The following is a 7,534-nucleotide window of genomic DNA, read 5'->3' as shown; positions in this document are numbered from 1 at the left end:
TACGGAATTTGCGTTTTTTTTTTTTTTTTTTTTTTTTTTTTTTTTTTTTTTGCATGAACGGCAGAGGCAAGGGACTGACAATGCTCTACATTAAAGACTAACTACTTATGATCAGCGCCTAAGCCCCTTCTCCCAAGATAGGACCAAGGAGCGTCAGGTAATGGCTGCTAATAACTCAACAGGTAGACCTATAAGGCTCTACCTAAACCTTTTGGTTTATAAAAGTAACTCATGAATGGCAGAGGCGAGGGACAGTGACAATGCTCTACGCTAGAGACTGACTATATATGACTAGTGCCTAAGCCCCTTCTCCACCCAAGGTAGGACCAGGGAGGGTCAGGTAATGGCTGCTAATAACTCAACACGTAGACCTATAGACTCTACCTAAACCTTTTGGTTTAAAAGTAACTCATGAATGGCAAAGGCAAGAGACCGTGACAATGCCCTGACTAGAGATTGACCATATATGACTAGCGCCCAAGCCCTTCTCCACCTAAGCTAGGACCAGGGAGGGTCAGGTAATGGCTGCTAATAACTCAACACGTAGACCTATAGTCTCTACCTAAACCTTTTGGTTTAAAAGTAACTCATGAATGGCAGAGGCACGGGACAATGACAACACTCTACACTAGAGACTGATTATATATGATCAACGCCTAAGCCGCTTCTCCACCCAAGGTAGGACCAGGGAGGGTCAGGTAATGGCTGCTAATAACTCAACATGTAGACCTATAGGCTTCCTTACCTTAATCCTTAGCTCACAAGGATGGCGAGGTTGAAAACACTACAAGAAACTATAGATTTCCAGCGGGTCTCGAACCCAAGTCTAGCACATCTCCAGGCAGGGACGTTTCCAATAGGCCACCACAATACTAGTGCGCAGTGTTGGGATAGCAAAGTCATAGAAAACCTAATAAAAAATCTAAAATCTTTGAGATCATCAAAAAGGTAAAATAAGAATCTCGGACAAATTTTCGAAGACAGCTGGCTATTGTACAACATTTAAGAATTAAAACTCTGTTTTTATGATTTATCTAAACTTTAATTGGATTAAAAACAGAAGCTCAAACTTACAGCAAATATTTATTTTTTTTTTTTTTGAAAACTGACATATATATAAGTCTCTCTTCAAAGTTTATATATGACAGATGGATTTTCACTTGATCTTAAATTTTTATAGTTGTCCTTTTTCCTCGTCCGTTTTCATGTTTCCTTCCTTGGCTAAGGACACAGAAATGTCCTTTCCACTAAGTACTTTAACTGAAGTGTACTTCAAAGGTACATTATCTTTACTAGCTAAGCAACAACCCTAATTGGAAAAGCAAGATGCTATAAACTCAAGGTCTCCAACAAGGGAAAAATACCCAGTGAGGCAAGAAAATAAGGAAATAATCTATATGAGAGGTAATGAACAATTTAAAAAGATATTCTAAGAATAGTAAGAACATAAATCAATTTTCTATATATAAACTATAAAAAGAAACTTAAGCCAGATTGTTCAACATAAAAACACATTTGCTGCAAGTTTGAACTTTTGAAATTCTACCAATTCAACTACCCGATTAGGAAGATCATTCCACAATTTGGTCACAGCTGGAATAAAACTTCTAGAATACTGTGTAGTATTGAGCCTCAAGATGGAGAATGCATGACTATATATAAGTAAACAGAACCCCAGTTTTAGATATTGTTCTTGGGACAAGTTCTGTCCTAAAACACTTGAGAATTCACGCGAGACAGAGCAACGGAAATATCACACACAGCGCTTCTTACGTAACTGGGAAAAACAGCAGAGAAAAAGATGTCATTAGCTATGAAAACAAGGGACTTTTGCTTTTTGCCTTTTGAAGAGCTCGTTTGTTCAAGTAAATGTTTGTTTTTATATATGCTCGATGCAGTTATGTAGTTTAAGAATGCAAACGCGGTACATTTTAATGTTATTAAAAACACTAGGCCTATAGAATGACATATGAAACAAATTAATCTTAAATCGATCGAAAAAAACCTGGAGTATGAATTTGAAATTGTCAACATATTTATTTCCCTGTTTCCTTTCCTCACTGGGCTAATTTTCCTTGTTGGAGCCCTTGGGCTTATGGCATCCTGCTTTTCCAACTAGGTGGTAGCTAATAATAATAATAATAATAATAATAATAATAATAATAATAATAATAATAATAATAATAATAATAATAATAATAATAAATGTATATGAGGATACTGCATATATATATATATATATATATATATATATATATATATATATATATATATATATATATATATATAATATATATATATATATATATATATATATAATATATATATATATATATATATATATATATATATATATATATATATATATATATATATATATATATATATATATATATATATATATACGGTATTTCAAACGCCCTCCTGTTTTTTTTTTTTATTCAATCAATGCCGTTTGAAGAAATCATATAGACATTTTTTGTTTCATGGTACGTTTCCTTAGAATGCCTGTCCTGGGGGATAATTAATTTTACCGCTGTTATCTGTTAATTTTTACCGTCATAAACATAAAAAAAATATTATATACTTTAATTTCCCGTAGCGAACTTACATCAGACAGACAGGGGCCTTTATTTTTTAACCTAGGATCAACCCTCCGCCTTTATCCGGGCTTGTGTATATAAGAAAACTTTTCGAAAACCACTGATGGTATTTATGCAAAACATAGACCACGTGCATCATAAAAACATTCGCCATTGCTCTTAAAACTATCAAATGAACAACTAACAATTATATAAAGATATCACAGTGACAAAATACTATTTTACAAAAACGTTGGATCTTTTCGGTTTGAGTGCCTATCGAATTTAAATGTTTTTTTTATTCCAAAGTATGTATTTTGATGTGGAAAACCCTAAAATGATAACCATTTTGTGGAGAAATTATTTATTAACACTTAAATTGCCTTATATCAATCAATATCTTACTGAAATGCTGCGATTTCTCTGTGCGCTTTCTTGATTTTCAGGGCACTACTGAACCTAAGAAAACCCACCTAACCTAGCATAGGGGCCCTGTATCCCTACCTAGGCCTACCGGGGGGGGGGGGGGGGGGCTCCGCCCCCCCTGCGACCCCCCCTTAAAGCCACAGTGATTTTCGGGACACTACCGAACCTAATACAACCACCTAACCTAGGGCCCTGTACCCCTACCTAGGCCTAGCCCCTGCGACCCCCCCCCCCCTTACAGCCACTACCTATCACATCCATCAATAAATAATTTCTCCACAATATGGTTATCATTTTTGGGTTTTCCACATCAAAATACTTACATTGGAATAAAAAAAAAACATTAAAATTCGATAGGCACTCAAACCGAAAAGACCCAAAACGTTTAGTTCCAACCGAGAGCATATTTCAAACAGGAAACCTCAGAGCAGTTTTCCAGACATGAAAAACTATTTTTTTTTTTTTAATCTCCGTCACGAACCCAAATATGACTAACGGTCGAAAGAGAAATATGATTTCAGTGCTTCGCTCACTCACGGGGCGTTATTAATTACATTGTGCACGAAAGCTACATTGTAATTCTAACAAAAAATATATCACCAGAAAATGAGGACGTTATTTAAAGATGCGGGTCTTTTCAGTTTGAGTGCCTATCGAATTTTAATGTTTTTTTTTATTCCAATGTATGTATTTTGATGTGGAAAACCCAAAAATTATAACCATTTTGTGGAGAAATTATTTATTGATGGATGTGATAGGTAGTGGCTGTAAAGGGGGGGGGGGGTCGCAGGGGCTAGGCCTAGGTAGGGGTACAGGGCCCTAGGTTAGGTGGTTGTATTAGGTTCGGTAGTGTCCCGAAAATCACTGTGGCCTTAAGGGGGGGTCGCAGGGGGGGGGGGGGGGCCCGGTAGGCCTAGGTAGGGATACAGGGCCCCTATGCTAGGTTAGGTGGGTTTTCTTAGGTTCAGTAGTGCCCTGAAAATCAAGAAAGCGCACAGAGAAATCGCAGCATTTCAGTAAGATATTGATTGATATAAGCCAATTTCAGTGTTAATAAATAATTTCTCCACAAAATGGTTATCATTTTAGGGTTTTCCACATCAAAATACATACTTTGGAATAAAAAAAACATTTAAATTCCATCTTTGTTTTTCTAGACCTTAGTTTCGATGCTCACTTGACCCTTAGGATATGAAGTGAAAATTATTACATTCAATAGCCCTTCAACTGATTAAAAACACTTTATAGTACCTGATTTTTCTATGGTTGTCTGGTAGCAGGATTATTACATTCAATAGCCCTTCCAACTGATTAAAAATACTTAATAGTACCTGATTTTTCTATGGTTGTCTGGTAGCAGGATTATTACATTCAATAGCCCTTCAACTGATTAAAAATACTATATAGTACCTGATTTTTCTATGGTTGTCTGGTAGCAGGATTATTACATTCAATAGCCCTTCCAACTGATTAAAAATACTTTATAGTACCTGATTTTTCTATGGTTGTCTGGTAGCAGGATTATTACATTCAATAGCCCTTCAACTGATTAAAAAATACTTAATAGTACCTGATTTTTCTATGGTTGTCTGGTAGCAGGATTATTACATTCAATAGCCCTTCCAAATGATTAAAAATACTTTATAGTACCTGATTTTTCTATGGTTGTCTGGTAGCAGGATTATTACATTCAATAGCCCTTCAACTGATTAAAAATACTTTATAGTACCTGATTTTCCTATGGTTGTCTGGTAGCAGGATTATTACATTCAATAGCCCTTCCAAATGATTAAAAATACTTTATAGTACCTGATTTTTCTATGGTTGTCTGGTAGCAGGATTATTACATTCAATAGCCCTTAAACTGATTAAAAATACTTTATAGTACCTGATTTTTCTTTGGTTGTCTGGTAGCAGGATTATTACATTCAATAGCCCTTCAACTGATTAAAGAAAACTTTATAGTACCTGATTTTTCTATGGTTGTCTGGTAGCAGGATTATTACATTCAATAGCCCTACAACTGATTAAAAATACTTTATAGTACCTGATTTTTCTATGGTTGTCTGGTAGCAGGATTATTACATTCAATAGCCCTTCAACTGATTAAAAATACTTTATAGTACCTGATTTTCCTATGGTTGTCTGGTAGCAGGATTATTACATTCAATAGCCCTTCCAAATGATTAAAAATACTTTATAGTACCTGATTTTTCTATGGTTGTCTGGTAGCAGGATTATTACATTCAATAGCCCTTAAACTGATTAAAAATACTTTATAGTACCTGATTTTTCTTTGGTTGTCTGGTAGCAGGATTATTACATTCAATAGCCCTTCAACTGATTAAAGAAAACTTTATAGTACCTGATTTTTCTATGGTTGTCTGGTAGCAGGATTATTACATTCAATAGCCCTACAACTGATTAAAAATACTTTATAGTACCTGATTTTTCTATGGGTGTCCGGTAGCAGTTTCTTGCGTTTGTATGTAGACTGATAAGGCACTGTGCGTGTATATAGGGAGGATTTTCACAGTCCAACCATATTGTTCGAACTTCGAAGGCCGTTTGAGTGTTGTTGTGATCCTGTGAAACTTGAAGGAAGAGTTTCGAACTTCAACTCCTGAAGCACTTTTGTCGAGTATGTCTGGAAATTAGTAAAGTTTCTCAATTATAAAACATTAGAGAAGTTTCTTATTTAGTGGAGCTTCTTGTGCATATAACTTTTACTTCATTGATTAGGAGATAAACTTTTTTTCATATAACAGAACAACCTATATACGATTATCATTTAGACTATAGACTGATTAGGCCTAATTTTATGCTTATTTTACATGAGTTTTGTCAAGTAGGTCTGGAAATTAGTGAAGCTTCTCAATTATAAAACATTAGTGTTGTTTCTTATTCATATAACTTTTACTTCATTGATTAGGAGATTAACTTTTTTCATATAACAAATCAACAACCTATATATGATTATTATTTAGACTATAGACTGATAGGCTTAATTTTATGCTTATTTTACATGTTTTGATTGTACAATAGACATGGTTTCTTATACAGTATACAGTAGAGGAGTTTCTTATTCATATAACTGTTAGTTCATTGATTAGGAGATTAACTTTTTTCATATAACAAAACAACAACTTATATATGATTATCATCTAGACTATAGACTAATAGGCCTAATTTTATGCTTATTTTACATGAATTGTGTCTTGATTATGAACATGAATACTGAGAAAGGCTACCTAACAGGTTAAGGATTACGTGAGGTCATAAGTGTCAGATGAATCTGTACAGGAAAAAAAATTGTGGGGGGAAATAATAATAATAATAATAATAATAATAATAGCCCGTGGCTTCACTCCAGTGCTAGTCGTACTAAAAAAAAAAAAAAACCACACACACACACACAAAAGCCCGAAGTAATAAACAGGATATAAAACTAGTGAATTATTTGGATTTAGTTCCATTTTTATTAGTTTCGTAACTAGTGACATCAAGGCTGTGAAGTCTCAGACTTGTTCAATAAATCTTCGAAGCCTTCAACATATTCCCACTTTAAAAGTCTTCTCTCTCTCTCTCTCTCTCTCTCTCTCTCTCTCTCTCTCTCTCTCTCTCTCTCTCTCTCTCTCTCTCTCTCTCTCTCTCTCTAAAATCAAAATCATATTCACTTATGTATTTGGTTTCTCAGCTATATGAATATATAATATGCTTTATATATATATATATATATATATATATATATATATATATATATATATATATATATATATACAGTGTGTGCATATATATGTCTAAATATATTCATATATATATATATGGATATATATATATATATATATATATATATATATATATATATATATATATGTATATATATATATATATATATATATATATATATATACATGTATATATATATATATATATATATAGTGTATGCATACATATATCTAAATATATTCCTATATATATGAATATATTTAGATATATGTATGCACACTATATAAATATATATATATATATATATATATAAATATATATATATATATATATATATATATATATATATATATATATATATATATATATGCATACATACATAGTTACATATATATATATATAATATATATATACATGTATATATATATATATATATATACATATATATATATATATATATATATATATATATATATATATATATATATACATGCACATGTATATATACTATATAGATAGCAGAGCGTGTTTTCCTTCGCCTGCAGAAGCTAATTCACACGGACAAATTTCGCAATATTTGACTTTCCCTATTTTGGCAAAACAATCAGCAGATGAACTTGACCCGGCTTGAAAGAGTGCCATTTAAATTAATTTATTTATATAATAAAAAGAGTAACAATGTTTACCTATCCGTCTCGCTTGAGGGTACACTCGGGCACACTATTCTATCTTATTTCTTTTCCTCCTGTATTATTTGAGAGGTTTTTATAGTTTATATATGAAAGATTTATCTTAAT

This window comes from Palaemon carinicauda, chromosome 45, assembly GCF_036898095.1.
Source record: "Palaemon carinicauda isolate YSFRI2023 chromosome 45, ASM3689809v2, whole genome shotgun sequence".
NCBI classification, from domain to species: domain Eukaryota; kingdom Metazoa; phylum Arthropoda; class Malacostraca; order Decapoda; family Palaemonidae; genus Palaemon; species Palaemon carinicauda.
The sequence above is the reverse complement of the archived record's forward strand: the minus strand, read 5'-3'. Positions refer to the sequence as shown.